Below are 19623 nucleotides of genomic sequence, written 5' to 3'. Positions count from 1 at the left end.
GTTCAAGTGATTCTCTCACCTCAGCCTCTCAAGTAGCTGAGAGTACTGGCGTGCACCACCACGCCTGGCTAATTTTTGTATTTTTAATAGAGGCAGGGTTTCACCATGTTGGCCATGGTCTCAAACTCCTGACCTCAGGTGATCCACCCGCCTCAGCCTCCAAAGGACTGGGATTACAGACGTGAGCCACTGTATCTGGCCCACTCCTTCCTTTTCTAACTGTGCCAGGCATGTGCCACCACACCCAGCTAATTTTTTGTACTTTTTAGTAAAGACAGGGTTTCGCCATGTTGGCCAGGCTGGTCTCGAACTCCTGACCTCAGGAAATCCACCCACCTCGGCCTCCCAAAGTGCTGGGATTACAGGCATGAGCCACCGCGCCTGACCACTCTTTCCTCCTTCCATGTGTCAATGCCTTCCAGACAAAGACCACCAGGAACACAGCTGTAATTGGAAAAGTTGGATTTGTTAATCATTGCAGTGAGGGAGAACATACATGATAGGGAACTGTTGGGCACCTTAGTAAGATAGTTTTAGAAAACACTTGTAGATTTGGGCTTGTGTTAGGTGATTTTGGGGACAGTTTAAGAAAATGGGGTTTTGCTTTGGATTGAATTTTTAGGAAATGGGGATAATTCTATAATTGGGTATTGTAATCGTTTTTTCACTTCAAGTTGTTTTTTTTTTTTCTTCTGAGACAAAGTCTTGCTCTGTCACCCAGGCTGGAGTGCAGTGGCGCGATCTCAGTTCACTGCAACCTCTGCCTCCCAGGTTCAAGCAATTCTCCTGCCTCAGCCTCCTGAGTAGCTAGGATTACAGATGTGCGCCACCATGCCTGGCTAATTTTTTTTGTATTTTTAGTAGAGACGGGGTTTCACCATGTTGGCCAGGCTAGTCGCAAACTCCTGACCTTGTGATCCGCCCGCCTCAGCTTCCCAAAGTGCTGAGATTACAGGTGTGAGCCACCGTGCCTGGCCGCACTTCAAGTTTTAATGAAAGCTTATATAAGATTATTTTGGCCGGGCGCAGTAGCTCACGCCTGTAATCCCAGCCCTTTGGGAGGCCGAGACAGGCAGATCACGAAGTCAGGAGATTGAGACCATCCTGGCTAACATGGTGAAACCCTGTCTCTACTAAAAAACACAAAAAAGTAGCCGGGTGTGGTGGCGGGCGCCTGTAGTCCCAGCTACTTGGGAGGCTGAGGCAGGAGAATGGCGTGAACCCAGGAGGCGGAGCTTGCAGTGAGCCAAGATCCGCACCACTGCACTCCAGCCGGGGTGACAGAGTGAGACTCCGTCTCAAAAAAAAAAAAAAAAAAAAAAAAAAAAAAAAAAAAAAAAAAAAAGATTATTTTCTTCCTGCATCTTCGCTATTGTTTCTTTCTTGTATTTGCCATTTTCCTTTCCTACCTGGTGAGATTTGGCTTTCTGTTCAAGGATCCTTTTGTGGCCTTTGTCAAGTTTTAGCTTAGTGATAACCACCTTGCTGGGTGAATGCCCACAGGGACAGCTATGCCGTTAGCCTTTTCCCACTGCACCCGTTCAATGTAGATAACCTATTTCTTCCTGTAAACCTGGATTATTTGGCCAGTTTGCTGACGCTTACAGTGTCCTCGCACAACCTGAACTTCGTCATCCTTTTGGATGGTCTTGGATCGAACATTGTACTTTTGTCTCAGCTCTTTGGAAAGAGGGGAAGACATGATCTTTCTGCAAGTATGGGAAGGTGCATTGAAATGCCTTTTGCAGTTCTTGCTTTGGTCAGAAGTCACAAAGGGATTGTACTTCATTTTGGCTGCTCCACCTTTGGTGATGGCTGCAAAGGTTTAATAAATCTTATTTATGGGAAGGTATAGTGGATTGAATGGTGGCCCCCCAAAAGGTATGTCTACATCCCAGCCCCCAGAACCTGTAAATGTGAGCTTGTTTGGAAAAGGATCTTTGTAGATGTAATTAAGGATCTCAAGATGAGATCATCCTGTATTACCTGGATTACCTAGGGGAAGAGAAAAGCAGAGGCAGATCTGAGACAGGTACAGAGAAGAAGGCCATGGGAAGGTGGAGGCAGAGACTGAAGTTGTCCAACCAAGGAACGCCTGGAGCCACCAGAAGCTGGAAGCAGCAGGGAAGGATTCTCCCCGGAGCCTTCAGAGGGAGCACGGCCCTACCTATCCCTTCACTTCGGACTTCTAGACTCCAGGACTGAGAGAGGCTATATTCTGTCTGAAGCCATCAGGTCTGTGGCACTCCACCACAGCAGCTGCAGGAAAGGAGAAGAGAAGGGCTCAGTGGAGCCACACTGTAGCTGTGAGCAGTGACTCAGATTGACTGGAAAAGGAGGATGTTTGGTCATTTTGGACAAGTTCCTGGTTCGGTTTTTGTTTTGGCTCATCACAGTCACCGGGTGGCCTTGTCTGATGTGGATGTTCTGTGACATTATGTTCAGCAGGAGACTATGAGGGCCAGCTGTGTGCCAGGCCAGCTCCTGGAAGAACCAAGGCCTGGCTGGGCATCGGGGGCTGCTTTTCTTTCTCTCATATGTGAGGCTGGGTGTTCTTTACGGACTTCAACCAAAACAACACATCCCAACAGACTGAATGCAGAAGCTATGAGAATCCAGCTCTTTTCTATTCAGCCAGATGTTAAAAAGATTTGTCAAAATGTAAAACAATGCCATTTTCTCCCCCATCCCTTTTTTTAATGGCATTTTTTTCCACAAAAATTTTATTTATGAGAACATGTAATGGGTTTTTAATGATGGTTATTTTATTTTATATTTTCTATTTTTTGTAGAGGCAGGGTCTTACTACGTTCCCATGCTGGTCTTGAACTTCTGGCCTCAAATGATCCTCCTACCTTCGCCTCCCAAAGTGTTGGGATTATAGACATGAGCCACCTGGCCTGTTATTATTTTTAAATTTATTTAATATGTTCATAGATAAAACATCTTTGTTTTAATTTCTAATATAGTAAATATTGGTAAATATAACCCGAATAAACACAAGCTCACTGAGTCCTCAGTAATTTTAAGTGTGTAAATATAACTTATACATAAAATATTTAAGTATGTTAAGGGGTTCAGAGACCAAAAATTTTCAGTACTACTTACCTAGTTCATTGTCAATCTTTGTAAATGCATGTGTGCTTATCTACTTATTGGAGATGGTGTTCTATATTTGTCCACTAGATCAAGCTTGCTAAGTGTGTTCTCATCATCTATATCTTTTTTTTTTTTTTTTTTGAGACGGAGTCTCACGCTGTTGTCCCAGCTCACTGCAACCTTCACCTCCCGGGTTCAAGTGACTCTCCTGCCTCAGCCTCCCGAGTAGCTGGGATTACAGGTGCATGCCACCATGCCCAGCTAATTTTTGTCTTTTTAGTAGTTATGGGGTTTTGCCATGTTGGCCAGGCTGGTCTTGAACTCCTGGCCTCAAGTGATCTGCCCATTTTGGCCTCCCAAAGTGCTGGAATTACAGGCGTGAGCCACCATACCTTTACATGCTTTCAATACATTTAATTAAGCCAGATTGTGTGGCTTACTCCTTGTGTAACCTAGGGAATTTACTAATTCCCTCAGGACCTTGTTTTTCTCATTCATTATCTACTGATAATAATAGTGCTATCTTGTAAAGTAGTTATCAATAAATATTTGCTATTGTTATCTTCACTAGAAGTGTTTAGTGTAGGAGCAACAAAAAGGGACAACGGTTGGATTTATACAGTTGGGGTTTTAACTGGGCAACGGGGAAGAAAGATAAGTGGGTAAGGATATTAAGGAGGTCAGAAAAATAATAGTGGGAGTGTAGGTTGGACAGGAAAAGAAGTGGAAGGCTGAGCTGTGAGGAGCAAATGCAGTGGAAGCTTAGTGAGAGGCAGGAGATAGTATGGGGAATGGGGACTGAGTAAACTGGAGAGACAATTACTAGGGCCCATGTGAGGTCCCATGCGAGATCCCAGGTGTGGGCGCAATGAAGGGGTGAGTGGAGTGGACAAGTTATCTGCACAGAACAGGGTGGTACTGGATCGACATGAGAACCCAAAGTCTTCTATGCTGGCTTGACCAGTAGATAAACAAGGGGCGGTGGAGCACCAGAATGACACAAATCTCCCAGCAGAAGTGATGCCTTGAGAGCGGTGCTGGCAGCTGGGCAAATGCCAATCCTGCTTAGGATACTGGGGCCTTGGGAGAACCTGCCACCTTTCCCAGAGACAAAGGCAGGGGAGCCAGACCTTCTTCAGGACAGCCAGCTTTCAGTCATGGCAAGAAATGAAGCGGTTTCCTGTGGGAGTGGAGCTGATGATGTTGGAGGTAGGTTTACTGTGCGAGCAGTGGGCCAGTGGGTCAATGGAGAGAAAACACAGGGACCTTCCATCTGGAGCAGTGGCTGAGGATGGGAAGGGTGGGAAGCATGCTGGCATAGACTGGCCAAGACTCTAAATGATATTCTAGACAATATGGCTCAGCTTAGAGCCCAAAGTAGCGTTGGTTTCTTTTCTTTTTTCTCTTCTTTTCTTTCTTTTTTTTTTTTTTTTTTTTGCTATGAAGTCTCATTCTATCCCCCAGGCTGGAGTGCGATGGTATAATCTCGGCTCACTACAACCACCGCCTCCCAGGTTCAAGCGATTTTCTTGCCTTAGCCTCCTGTGTAGCTGGGATTACAGGCACCTGGGTAATTCGTGTGTTTTTAGTGTAGATGGGCTTTCACCCATCTGACTTCCTCAGTCTTCCAAAGTGTTGGGATTACAGGTGTGAGCCACCGTACCTGGCTTTTCACCCCTCATCTTAAGATCTGCTTCTAAGTGTTGATTTATTTTTGTTTTTGAGACAGTCTCCCTCTGTCCCACAGGCTGGAGTGCAGTGACAAGATCTCGGCTCGCTGTAATCTCCATCTCCCAGGCTGAAGCGATTCTTGTGCTTCAGCCTCCCAAGTAGCTGTGGCCACAGACTCTGGCCAACACGCCTGGCTAATTTTTTTGTATTTTCAGTAGAGACAGGGTTTCGCCATGTTGGCCAGGCTGGGCTCCAAATCCTGGCCTCGAGTGATCCGCCCATTTCGGCCTCCCAAAGTGCTCAGACTACAGGCATGAGCCACCGCTCCTGGCCTAGTGTTGGTCTCTTAATGGTTTTAGGCAAGGAGGGGCAGTTACAGATAGGTCAAGGAGAAAGAGGACTTTCTAAGTAACGGTGCTGCCCTGCCGAAGAATAGTCTGTCCTACGAGGTGGTGACTTCATCATATATTGTTTGTTTTTAAAGAAGTGGGATGGACATCTGTCAGGGAAGCTGAAAGTAGGGTTGGGCTGCAGAACTTCAAAAAATTCTAACTCTGAAAAATCTGAAATTTCAGAGTATAGTATTTGGCTATGACCCCCTCTAGTGGCCATTGTGCAGAATTAACCATAATACAAACATTTCAGAACTGACTCAAAATTTCAAACCTCAAGACTAGCTAGGGTCTGTGGCTTTTAGGGAATATCCTAAATTCTGCTATGTGGATAATTCTGCATGAAATCCACCGAAGTGTCTTGGCTTTTACTGTTTGAATCACATTAATGATTTTTTCTAAATCAGAGGCAGCTGTATCAGGAAGACGTTGCTGGCTGGTAGACTTCTGCACCAGGCACATAAAGTCTAGGACAGCAAAACAAATCAGATTCCTGTCTTCATGGTGTTTACATTCTTGTGTGGGGAACAGATCATCAATAACCAGTTAATAAGAAAGTAAGACTCTGATTAATGTTATGGCAGGAAATAGGCAGAGTTTGGTGACAGGGACTAAGGAGGCTGACCTACTTGCATAGGGCACTCAGGGAAGGTTTCTTTAAAGAGGTGACATTTAAATGAGAAGAGGCAGAAGAATATCCCAGGCAGGGAAAGCAATAGATGCAAAGGAGTGGTAGGAACAGCTCATCTAGGAGCTGATGGAAGGCTGACATACCTGGAAAACGAAATTAGCAAATGGCATAAGGCCTGGGTTGTGGCTGGAGGACACCCAAGGGCCAGATCATACCAGTTCTTGAAGACCATGGGAAACCTCAAAAGCCAGGGGAAATTCAGTTATGATAACTCTCATCCCATCTTAACAGACTGTGTTTATTTATTTATTTATTTGAGTTGGAGTCTTGCTCTGTCACTCAGGCTGGCATGCAGTGGCACGATCTCTGCTCACTGCAACTTCTGCCTCCCAGGCTCAAGTGATTGATTCTCCTGCCTCAGTCTCCCGAGTAGCTGGGACTACTGGTGCACACCACCACACCTGGCTGATTTTTGTATTTTTAGTAGTGATGGGGTTTCGCCATGTTGGCAGTGGCTGGTCTTGAACTCCTGGCCTCAAATAATCCACCTGCCTCGGCTTGCCGAAGTGCTGGGATTACAGGCATGAGCCTCCGCGCCCAGCCTGTATTCATTTAAAAATTAATTTTGTTGAAATTATCTGTACCCATACTCTGCTTCTAAATGGAATAAATATTTTTTAAAAACTTGAATTTGATTTCATATTAACCGATTTGATCTGTTGGTTTCTAAGACCATAGATTTCTTTTGTACTAACCATTCTTTCTGTACCAGCATTTGGTAGTGAATTTAGACAGGTTATTGAATTGGAAACAGCAGATTCTTTGTTGGAAAACATAGGACATTGTTCTCTTGAAGAGAACATCATCAAGGCACTGACCTCTTTCTAAGGAGGAACTGGAGAGAGTCTTCTCTTTTCATGAAGACAGCTTCTGTGCTTGAACTACTTCATCCAAAAAGAGACTTACTAGAATTAGCCAAGCCCCAAAGGATGAGAATTTTTCTGCGATGTGAAAAACTTAACATTGTTTTACTTTGTCAGGGAATTTCAGAAGTCAGTTAAAAATTTAAAGCTCGATGTAGATTAGTCAGCCTCTTTTGATCTAAATATTTCTTAATTTAGAAGCACTGTGAAAAATGAGGATGATGAATGCTAGACAAAGCCAACACTATTAAGTTTATAAAAGAGAAACACTCAGCATGACTTCAAGGTTGGTGGATGGCACACATACAGCCAGTGGGCCCATTGTGCTATGTGTAGGCAAACTCTGTGGTCGTGCCAAGGGGATCGCCTTACCTACCTGTGCTGTGTGTCAGCACCCGAGTGGTCTGACAAACTGATAGTAAGGCTCACTTTATTAGATAATGAGAGAAATGTGGATATGTTAATTTCTCAGTCAGAAAGTATAGTACTGTTTTATGGCACAAAATGGGCAATTGTAAGAATGGTAATTGTTGAGAAGGAGGAAGGGAAGAGGGAGAGAAGAGGCATCAGTGGGATTGACTCTGGTATTGAAGGTGACGTGGCATGAGGAAAAGAACATTAGAATTGCCTACTGCCACTGCCACCCAACTGGAGGTAAAGATTCTGTCTGTCAGTATACATGCACTTAACGAGGCCAAGACTCAACCAGCTACTCAGTCATCTATAGGGAGTGGGAGCAATAATTCTACAACTGGGTATCTTCAAATTCTAGCCAAGATTAAACTTTTTTTGGTTGCAAATTAAATGTTCTAAAAAAGAAACTATTTAGCTTGTTGTGGTGGCATGCACCTGCAGTCCCAGCTACTCGGGTGGCTGAGGTTAGAGGATTGTTTGAGACCAAGAGTTCAAGGCTGCAGTTGAGCTATGATAATGCCACTGCACTCCAACCTGGGTGATAGAGCAAGACCCTGCCTCAAAACAAAACAAAACAAACCCCAAAAAACCAACATTAGTACAGTCTGGAGCATCCAAATCATCCATACAATACCTTTGTGAGCACTGCCATGTGATTTTATTTTATTATTTATTTATTTTTTTTTTTTGAGACGGAGTCTCGCTCTGTCGCCCAGGCTGGAGTGCAGTGGCGCGATCTCGGCTCACTGCAAGCTCCGCCTCCCGGGTTCACGCCATTCTCCTGCTTCAGCCTCTCCGAGTAGCTGGGACCACAGGCGCCCGCCACCATGCCCGGCTAATTTTTTTTTTTGTATTTTTTAGTAGAGACGGGGTTTCACCGTGGTCTTGATCTCCTGACCTTGTGATCCGCCTGCCTCGGCCTCCCAAAGTGCTGGGATTACAAGCGTGAGCCACCGTGCCCGGCCTGCCATGTGATTTTAATGCCCAAGTTTGCACTTTTATATACCATCAAGATCATGCTCAGTGATATTTAACTGTTTTGTTTATATGTATAGAATTATTTTATTGGTTTCCATAAAGTGCATATTTGACACTAAAAATAAAATTTAAGCCAGGTGTGGTGGTGTGTCGCTATAGTCCCAGCTACTTGGTAGGCTGAGGTGGGAGGGTCATTTGAGCCCAAGAGTTCCAGACCAGCCTGGGCAACATCATGGGACCCTATCTGTTAAAAGCAAAACAAAACAAAACAAAACAAAACAACAACAACAACAAAACAAATGGTGCTGGAACACGTGGACATTTATAGGTCAATAAAAAAAGGAACAATAAGTAAATATAAAAATTTGCCTTTTGTTGTTCATTCCGACTAAAACCATGCAGTCTTGCTCAGTCAGCTCATGCTGTGTTTGTCTCTGGGATACAATATGGCTAAACTGGCCTAATAGAGGTAGAGATTCTGTCGGTTAGTATATGCTTACTTAATGAGACCAAGACCCAGTCAGCTACTCAGAAGGTCTGTGGATCACATTACTCACAACCCTGAACCTAGGTAATAAGTGCATGGATAGAGCACCAGAAGCCTCTAGATTTGGTCAACGTGCTGGCTAATCAAGCTGTGCCTATAGGTCAAGTTGAAAGTAAATGCTGGTAAAGGAGCAGACAGTCCTAAAGGTATCCTCTCTGCCAGGAATACTCCAGACCTGCCGGTTCCCAAGGCTTCTACTTTCTCAACTTCAATGTCACATTCTCAAAAGGAAAAATTAAAGGATACTATCCATATAAGGAAAACAAATGGAAATAAAAATACAGCTCTTGAAAGAGAAGTCAATAGCTGGGACAAACTCAGATCAGAAAGGATTAGAATATTAGTAGATTGGAAAGGAGAACTGAGGAAATTTAAACATTTTAAAATTCTAGCATTGAAAAAAATCTAGAATTAAATAATAGGCATCCTGAAATGAAAGTGCATCCCAAATACCAAGCAGAATATATGAAAATAAGCCCGCACACTGGCCACATTGTGACACTACATCAGAGATAAATAGAAAAATCTTAGAAGTTGGCCAGGCGCGGTGGCTCACGCCTATAATCCCAGCACTTTGGGAGGCCAAGGAGGGCAGATCACCTGAGGTCAGGAGTTTGAGACCAGCCTGGCTAACATGGCAAAACCCCATCTCTATTAAAAATACAAAAAAAATTTAGCCAGATGTGGTGGCACGTGCCTGTAATCCCAGCTACTTGGGAGGCTGAGGCAGGAGAATCTCTCGAACCCGGGAGGCAGAGGTTGCAGTGAGCCAAGATCACTCCATTGCAGTCTAGCCTGGGCAACAAGAGTGAAACTCCGTCTCAGAAAAAAGAAAAAGAAAAAGGAAAATCTTAGAAGTGACCAGAAGGAGGAAGAAGACCAATTATCTACAAAGGAATGACAACTGGCTTCTCATCGTTGACAGCTGGCTTGTCATCAACATTGATAGATGCCAGAAGACAAAGACGTAAAATTATGAAAGTGTTTGTTGAGAAAAAAAAAGCAACCATCAACCTAGAATTGTATGACCCGTTAAACTATCACTCAAAAATAAAAGTAAAACTTGTCACAGGCTCTCATTGAAGAAATGGTTAAGAATCTCCTCAAGAAGAAAAGTGCACCCAGAGGGAAAGCATGGCATACAAACATAAGCAACCGACTGACCGAAAGACTAAGCACAGGGGCAGATGAAATATATCAGGATATGTATTTCTGTGGCTGAACAGTCCCCCATAAAACACATTTTTGTATGTTTTTATAAAACAATAAAAATAATAACTCCCCTCAATAAAAACATCATGGCTGAGTGCGGTGACTCATGCCTGTAATCCTAATACTCTAGGAGGCTGAGGTGGGAGGATTGCTTGAGGCCAGGAATTCCAGGTTACAGTGAGCTATGATTGTGTTGGTGCGCTCCAGCCTTGTCGACAGAGTGAGACCCAGTCTCTTAAAAAACAACAAAAAAGGGCCAGGCGTGGTGGCTCATGCCTGTAATCCCAGCACTTTGGGAGGCCAGGGCGGGCGGATCACGAGGTCAGGAGTTTGAGACCAGCCTGAACAACATGGTGAAACCTCGTCTCTACTAAAAATACAAAAATTAGCTGGGCATGGTGGCGCGTGCCTGTAGTCCCAGCTACTCGGGAGGCTGAGGCAGGAGAATTGCTTGAACTCAGGAGGTGGAGGTAGAATCGCTTGAACTCGGGAGGCGGAGGTTGCAGTGAGTCAAGATCGTGCCACTGCACTCCAGCTTGGGCGACAGAGGGAGACTCCGTCTCAAAAACAAAACAAAAGATTGTGTGTGTGTTCAGTGGATAGTTTATTCTAAGTCCTTTAAAATACTGTAGTCATTACCCCGCTTTAGCAATAATTAACATTTTGCCAACTTTTTTTTTTTTTTTTTTTTTGAGCCAGAGTTTCGCTCTTGTCATCCAGGCTGGAGTGCAGTGGCGTCATTTCGGTTCACTGTAAACTCTGCCTCCTAGGTTCAAGCGATTCTCCTGCCTCAGCCTCCCAACTAGCTGAGACTACAGGCACCTCCCAGCATGCTCTGCAAATTTTGTATTTTTAGTAAAGGTGGGGTTTCATCATGTTGGCCAGGCTGGTCTTGAACTCCTGACCTCAGGTGATTCACCTGCCTCAGCCTCCTAAAGTGCTGGAATTACAAGTGTGAACCACTGTGCCCAGCCTTTATGTGCTTTTTATAATCAGTAAGAGGATACAAATAGGAAGTGATTTCAGATGTTATTGAAAACTTATGGTGAAGAATATAGGCTAAATATTTGACCAGGCAATGTGGCTCACACCTGTAATCCCAGCACTGTGGGAGGCCGAGGCAGGAGGATCACTTGAGCCCAGGAGTTCAAGACCAGCATGGGCAAAATGGCAGAATTCCATCTCTATAAAAAGATACAAAAATTAGCCAGGTGTGGTGGTGAGTGCCTGTGGTCACTGGTACTTGGGAGGCTGAGGTAGGCAGATTGCTTGAGCCCCTGGAGGTGGAGATTGCACTGCACTCCAGCCTAGGCAACAGAGTGAGACTCTGTTTCAAAAACAAACACAAACAAAATACGGATTTTGAAAGTGAAGTAAAGTTGTAAAAATTTATCAATCCAACAGAAGACAGGGAAGAAAAGAGAAAAAACTGACAAAAAGAATTGCAAATAGTAAAGAAAAAAAATAATGGTAGAAATAAGTCTATATAGATCCCTGAAACAACAAATATAAGTAAATTAAATTCATACATTGAAAGACAAGTAGCTACCAGATTTGATTATGCTTCTTACAATAGGTACATCTATAACAGAATGACATAGGAAGGTTTAAACTGAAGGAATGTAGTAATACTCAAGAAAAACATAACCTGGGCCAGGTGCAGTGACTCACGCTTGTAATCTGGACCTTTCTCTGAATTTTGCTGTGAACCAAAAACTGCTTAAAAATATAATATTAAGGCTGGGCACGGTGGCTCATGCCTGTAATTCCAGCACTTTGGGAGGCTGAGGCAGGCGGATCACTTGAGTTCAGGAGTTCAAGACCAGCCTGGCCAACATGATGAAACCCTGTTTCTACTAAAAATACAAAAATTAGCCAGGCATAGTTGTGCGTGCCTGTAATCCCAGCTACTCAGGAGGCTGAGGCAGGAGAATTGCTTGAACCTGGGAGGTGGAGGTTGCAGAGAGCCGAGATGGAGCCACAGCACTCCAGCCTGGATGACAGAGCAAGAGTCCGTCTCAAAAAAAAAAAAAAAAAAAAAGCCCCATTATTTTAGCTACAGGTTATACTGCATTATTATAAATTGCGCAAGGAGAAACAGCATATAGATAGATTTACTCATGTTTGTATATATATATATCTTTCTCTTTTTTTACTTGTTTTTTTGTTTGTTTGTTTTTTCTTGTTTGGCTCTTATTGTCCAGGCTGGAGTGCAGTGGCAGGATCTCAGCTCACCACAACCTTTGCCTCCTGGGTTTAAGCCATTCTTCTGCCTCAGCCTCCTAAGTAGCTGGGATTACAGGCATGCACCACACCCGGCTACTTTTTGTATTTTTAGTAGAGACAGGGTTTCTCCACATTGGTCAGACTGGTCTCAAACTCCCGATATCAGGTGATCCACCTGCCTCGACCTCCCAAAGTGCTGGGATTATAGGCATGAGCCACCACACCCGGCCTATATATATATATTTCTATCATCATCTGGCTTTCATTGTCTTTGTTGAGAAGTCAACTGCAAGTATTATTGTTGTGACATCGATAGTAATATTACTTTTCTCTCTGGGTGCTTTGGGTTAGAAATAATCCTCTTTCTTGTTTAGTTTTAAGAAATTCTGCTCCGATATGTCTGTTTTAATATTAATATTTGTTTATTTATTTAGTTTTTTGAGACAGAGTTTCGCTCTTGTTGCCCAGGCTGGAGTGCAATGGTGTGATCTCAGCTCACCGCAATCTCCGTCTCCTGGGTTCAAGCAATTCTCCTGCCTCAGCCTTCTGAGTAGCAGGGATTACAGGCATGTGCCACCACGCCCAACTAATTTTGTATTTATAGTAGAGACAGAGTTTCTCCATGTTGGTCAGGCTAGTCTCGAACACCTAACCCCAGGTGATCCGCCCACCTCGGCCTCCCAAAGTGCTGGGATTACAGGTGTGAGCCACTGTACCTGGCCATTAATATTTATTTTATTTGGCCCTTGAAGGGGTTCAGTTTTATTATTTATTTAATTTTTAAATTTTATAGTGACAAGTCTTGCTATGTTGCCCAGGCTGGTGTTGAACCCCTAGGCTCAAGTGATCCTTCCTCCTTGGCCTCCCAAAGTGTTGGGGTTATAGGCGTGAACCACTGTGCACAGTCTGTAGTGGTTCTTGAATCTTGAAATTGATGCTTTCATTAGTTTTAGAAAAATTGTGGGAAGGGGTAGGTACTTAGGTGTTCAGTATGTTGTTCTATGTGCTTTAATATTCATATCAAATATTTAAAAAAATGTTTTAAAAAGCAAACTGACAGGTCTTGCCTCAGGTATTTATGTACGACTCCACTCCCATTTCATTGTTTAGAGATTGCTCCTTACTCTTGAATTCCTGGCTTGCCATTTTGATTCCCTAATTTACTTCCTTAATAGCAATGTTTTCAAGTGTTCTGCCTGTGAACAAATCTGAGACTTACTGCCTAAAATTCAGAAGCTTGAAACGTATCTTAGAAGCTAACATGAATGCAGAAGTAGCACAAAGAGGAGCACTGAAAAGAAAGCAATCCTTGCCAAAGATGATAAGATCGAGAGGTAAGAAGGAGAGAAGATGCTGCTGTGAGAGCTTGGTCTAAGGGAGCATCAGTGTGAGCAGGGAACTACACAATAATTAGACCCAGGGATATTGCAAGAGGAGTCTGAGAACTTCTCTGCCAACCTCAAGGCCCATCAAGATGCCTAGGAAATAAACTACATATGTCCAGGCCAAAAGAAGAAAAAAAAAAAAGGCTGGGCATGGTGGCTCACGCCTATAACCTTAGCACTTTGGGAAGCTGAGGCGGGAGGATCCTTTGAGCTCAGGAGTTTGAAACCAGCCTGGACAACATAGTGAGAACTTGACACACACACACACACACACACACACACACGCACACACGAGCTACTGAAGATCAAAACAGCTTATAGATTTTGCTTCCAGCTACTCATGGAAAAATTTATCAATCCTCTGCAAGTAATACATATCAAACAAGAATGCATTTATATATACTTATCATAATCAGCTGGGGTTAAGTAGACCAGAGTGTGAGATATACAGTCAGACATTCTTATCGATTTCTACTTTGTCATAGCTACATGGCCTTGGCAAGTAATATTCTTTCTGGGGCCTTACTTTTTGTAAAATGAGTATAATAAAAAAATCAACCCTACCACCTTCGCGGGACTATAGTGAGAAAGAGCACTGTGAAGTAGTGAAGAGCATGGGCTCTGGAGTCAAGTGGGTCTGGGCTCAAGTCTTTTTTTTTTTTTTTTTTTTTGAGATGGAGTTTCACTCTTGTTGCCCAGGCTGGAGTGCAATGGCGTGATTTTGGCTCACTGCAACCTCCTGTGTTCAAGTGATTCTCCTGTCTCAGCCTCCCAAGTAGCTGGGATTACAGGCAGGTGCCACCATGCCTGGCTAATTTTTGTTTTTTTGTATTTTTAGTAGAGACGGGGTTTCACCATGTTGGTCAGGCTGGTCTCAAACTCCTGACCTCAAGTGATCCACCTGCCTTGGCCTCCCAAAGTGCTGGGATTACAGGTGTGAGCCACCGTGCCCAGCTGGGCTCAAGTCTTAATTGTGATACTTACTTGAATATTTTGGGTGAGTCTCAATGTCTTTAAACCTCAATATCTTCATTTGTAAAGTGGAATTAACGATGGTCCTTCAGGAGTGACTAGAGTATGCTGAAATTTTTGTACAAGGTGGATATACAGTAATTAATATTTGCTATTAATATATAAATCATAAATGAGCCAATGTATATAGAAGTACTTTAAACATTGTTAAGAGTTATACAGTTATTAATGATAATCTTATTTTGGTTCTTGAAACTGATTGTATTATTTCCAAAGTCCTGAATGCTCGAGGAACTCTGATTATATGCAGGATGGTTGATCTCAGTTGGACTGAACAAACCACTGAGAGATGAGCTACCTTTGATAGAGTCTACTTGATGCGGATTACACAGCTGATTATGTAGGCTGATTACATAAAGGCCTTAAGAGGGACTAGTTCTCTTAGGGCATCCCAGTGCCTTTTAGTACTATACATCTTAAGTGTCCCAACAAAAGAGGTCCTTTGACAGAGAGTGGTAGAAAGAGCAAAGGACAAAGTACACATGAGAACCAACGTACCAGCTTTGTTCTCTTTTATATTTGCCTAGGCTGATTCTAGACAGAGAAACCCTAAGTATTAGTTAGGGTTCTTCAGAAAAACAGAACCAACAGGATCTATCGATCTATCTATCTATCTATCTATCTATCTATCTATCTATCTATCTATCATCTATCTATCACCTATCTATATCTATATCTTGGTTCTCAGGTCTTCAAACTCAGACTGGGGCTTACACCATTGGCCCCTGGTTCTCAGGCTTTAGAGCTTGGACTGAAACTACACCACCAACTTTCCTGGGCCTCCAGCTTGCAGACTGTGCATCATGGGACTGCTCCATACTCAAGTGAGCCAATCCCTCATATAAAACCTCTATCTGGCTGGGTGCGGTGGCTCACTCCTGTAATCTCATCACTTTGGGAGGCTGAGGTGGGCGGATCACTTGAGGTCAGAAGTTCAAGACCAGCCTGGACAACGTGGTGAAACCCTGTCTCTACTAAAAATACAAAAATTAGCTGGGCGTGGTTGTGCGCGCCTGTAATCCCAGCTACTCAGGAGGCTGAGGCAGGAGAATCGCTTGAACCTGGGAGGTGGAGGTTGTAGTGAGCCGAGATTGTGCCACTGCACTCCAGCCTGGGTGACATAGCGAGACTCTGTCTCAAAAACAAAAAACAAAACAAAACAAAAAGCAAAGCACACATCTGAGCCCAGAGTTGGAGACGCTTGCTGAAGAAGAATCCAGGGGAAGGTGAAGTGGTTGCAGGCCAGCTGATGCTCTCCATGCCAAAGAGATAAGCCAACAGATACACAACATTGTGTGTGAACTACAAAAGTGCCTGCTTCCACCTTTTCCGCATAAAAATTAAAATGGCTTTGTTTCACTTCTGCCTCTGAAACCTCATGCAGAAGTGTCTCTTGAGGCCCACCTTAACTGGAAACAAATTGGGAAAGGAATTCTGGGAAATGTAGTTCAGGCTAGTCAAGTTGATGCATTACAGAGGCACTACATACATACCATTTTTGTCTCTTACACAAATGCTACCATACTGTATACATTCTTTTGCACCTTGCTTAGAGGTCCTACCAAATTCTTTTTTTTCTTTTTCTTTTCTTTTCTTTTTTGAGACTGAGTTTCCCTCTTGTTGCCCAGGCTGGAGTGCAGTGGTGCAATCTCAGCTCACTGCAACCTCCACCACCTGGGTTCAAGCAATTTTCCTGCCTCAGCCTCCCGAGTAGCTGGGATTACAGGCGCGTGCCACCACGCCTGGATAATTTTGTATTTTTAGTAGAGACAGGGTTTTGCCACGTCGGTCAGGCTGGTCTTGAACTCCTGACCTCAGGTGATCCACCCGCCTCGGCCTCCCAAAGTGCTGGGATTACAGACATGAGCCACCACGCCCAGCCCAAATTTTTATATATAGATACGTGGTTTTTTTTTTTTTTTTTTTTTTTTTTTTTTTTTTTTTTAGTGGTGGTACAGTATTCCGTTGTGTTTGGGTTGTTCCAATCCTTTGCTATTTCAAACAGTGCTTCAATGAATTGCCTTGTGCATACATCATTTTGCATGTGTGTAAGCATATCTGTATGATAAGTCCCTGGAAGTTCAATTTCTCAGCCAAATGGTTTCTGCATTTAAAATACTTCTCTATTGTCTAATTGTTCTTTATAGAGGTTATATCAATTTCTGCATTTAAAATACTTATCTATTGTCTAATTGTTCTTTATAGAGGTTATATCAATTTCCTCTCCTATTAAGTAAAATATAACAGTGCCTGGTTTCCCATACTTGTAACACAGTATAAGACCAAAGTTGTTTATCTTTGTACATTTTATAGGTAAAAATATATATTTCAGCATGGCAGTGTGATTGTAATTTGCATTTTTCTTATTATGAATGGGTTTGATCTCTAGGGGATATTTCTGGGTAGGGAAAGGAAAGTAAAGAATAAGTTTAGAAATTTCAGTTTGAGTTAGATTCAATGTCCCTTTAAAAAGTTATCTTTAAAATACTGGCCCCTCTTCTTCCAAAACACATTTGATATTAAAGAACTTCTCGTTAGTAACAAATGATAATACTGATGAGAAAAGTACAATTTTACTATACAGCTCCATTATTTTAGTGAAAAGCAAAGAGTAAAGTTCAAACTAAAGTGGCTAAACCTGCTTTTATCCCAGTTTACAGTAGAAATATGATATACATATTTGGATTGAATGAGGAAAATCTTGTATAAATATCTGGTTTACTGAAATTAAACATCTTTAGAACAATCTTGGATTGTATTAGTCTGAAAAACAAGGCATAGATACTAGAAAAAATTTCTAGAACCATCTCTGGATGATCATTAATAACAAAATATGAAATATATTCTACATCCCAGGTGTCTTGTGTAGATCAAAGTTATCTAACACAAGTTTGGAGTTAAGTATCATAATCTGTTACTGTTAGAGATGGCCAGATTCTCTCATGTTTTTAGTTCTTTCATTCTTAGAAAAAGATTTACAATTTGAATGGAAAGTAATTGGTAATCAAAATATGTCATTAGGTATAGCTGGCAAAATATTAATGGTTCACTTTATAACTCAAGTATCTGCATATGACTTTTGTATATTTTATTGTTTCCTAGTTGAAGATTTTGATTTAGTAGAAATTTTTTAACATTTCAGCTTTCATTCTCTAAACTCTGTCTTCTTCCTGGAAGAACTCTGTTCTACTCAATGAGAACAAAACAGCTCCCTCCTGGGAAAGCTCTTTTCAAAAGTAAGTGCATACATAGCCTGGCCACATAGTTGGTGTTTATAGTGGTGTTACATTTATTAAAGACATTCAGGCCGGGCGCAGTTGCTCATGCCTGTAATCCTAGCACTTTGGGAGGCTGAGGCAGGCAGATTTCACCAGCCTGGCCAACATGGTGAAACCCCATCTCTACTAAAAATATAAAAATTTGCCAGGTGTGGTGGGGCACGCCTGTAATCCCAGCTACTCAGGAGGCTGAGGCAGAAGAATCGCTTGAAGCTGGGAGGCGGAGGTTGCAGTGAGCAGAGATCATGCTACTGCACTCCAGACTGGGCAACAGAGGAAGACTCTGTCTTAAAAAAAAAAAAAAAAAGAATAAAGGAGAGAGCAGGCCAGGTGTGGTGGCTAATGCCTGTAATCCCAGCACTTTGGGAGGCCAAGGCAGGTGGATCCTGAGGTCAGGAGATCGAGACCATCCTGGCTAACACAGTGAAACCCCATCTCTACTAAAAATAAAAAAATTAGCTAGGCGAGGTGGCGGGCGCCTGCAGTGAGCTGAGATCACGCCACTGCACTCCAGCCTGGGTGACAGAGTGAGACTCTGTCTCAAAAAAAAAAAAAAAAAAGGAGAGAGCCCTGGATTTCTAACTTGACTTCTCAGGCAAGCTTCAAATGTCCCTACATCTTCTTGGATTTTTAAGTGATATCCAAGTAGGTGAGACAAAGATTCTCTGGGATCTAATAGGGCAATGAAGGCAGATATTTTAATGAAAGTGAGAAATTGTGGGTTTGGACACAGGTAGCACTTTTTGATACTCATTGATGAGCTTAAGAATCTCAAAGATATTCAGGAAGTTTAAAAGGCCTTGTAGAAAAAAGGGGTTTTCAGGGACAGAATTATGGTGTCCATAAGAAAACACATCACATAGACCAACCCCCTGAAATAGCTAACCTTTGCCTAAGGATGCAAAACAGACTTTCTTGGATTTCTCAGTAAATCCCTGAGGTAATAGGGTATGCTGAACACAGTGAATATTTAAAGAAAGGATCTCTTCGGAGCTTCTGCCAATAAAATATTCTCTAAGTCAAAGAGTAGCCTCACCTCTCAGCTTCTTAATAATGAAAGTGCTGGTCAGAGTAGCAGGCTTTGGGCATCCTCAGTGTTAGAAAAAGACTGACCAGTGCTTGTGTATCCTCTAGGAAAGTGTTCTTTTCTCATGCTTTAAAAAATTAATTTCCCCCAGTCTTGATCAGGGGACTATAATTTTTAAAAATTCTACACTTCAATTTAGAACTACTTACTCTGCCAATCTCGATGAAAATGGTGATTGTCTCCTACTGAAGAATGGAGGGCTTCTTATAGCTGTGTTAAGAACAGGAAAGGATTCTTCTTTTTCTTTGTTCTTTTGCAATAAATTAGAAACAAATGGTTAACAATAAGATGTAAAAATATTAGAGAAAATGTTGAAAGGAGAAAATGAGCCACTCATAATCATGTTGCCAGAGCATAGCGGTTACTCTTTTTGTTTTTGAATGTTGCCTGTTGGCCCTTACTTAAATATGTACATATTTTGGGCATAGTTGCAAGAGTATTTTTGGCAAGTATCAAGTCACTTTATGTATATTTCATGCTAGGTCTTTAAGGAATGGGTTTTTTCTTTTTAAAAGTCATCAAATGCTGCTAATATGTTTTAAAAGCCATGCCTTAATTTATCTTAACTAGCATCTTACTTCATTATAGGAAATACGTTTTCTTCTGGTCATAGACATTTAGACCAATTGCTTTTTGGGGTTATTCCTAGTTTTGATACAGAAGCCCCATTATCATCCCCTCTTTATCTAGTGTGACATATAGACATGCATTCAGGTGACCTAAAAGTCGTATCTGTCTATTAAAGTAT

General features: G+C 42.4%; 1 pseudogene; it reads right to left on the bottom strand.

The window, feature by feature from the left end:
• Nucleotides 1-1352: 1352 nt before the first annotated feature.
• LOC100601035 lies at nt 1353-1789 on the bottom strand (annotated as a pseudogene).
• Nucleotides 1790-19623: the final 17834 nt, after the last annotated feature.

This window comes from Nomascus leucogenys, chromosome 14 (assembly GCF_006542625.1).
Source record: "Nomascus leucogenys isolate Asia chromosome 14, Asia_NLE_v1, whole genome shotgun sequence".
Taxonomy (NCBI): Eukaryota; Metazoa; Chordata; class Mammalia; order Primates; family Hylobatidae; genus Nomascus; species Nomascus leucogenys.
Note: the sequence above shows the minus strand (reverse complement) of the source record. Positions and strands in the feature narration are given on the sequence as shown.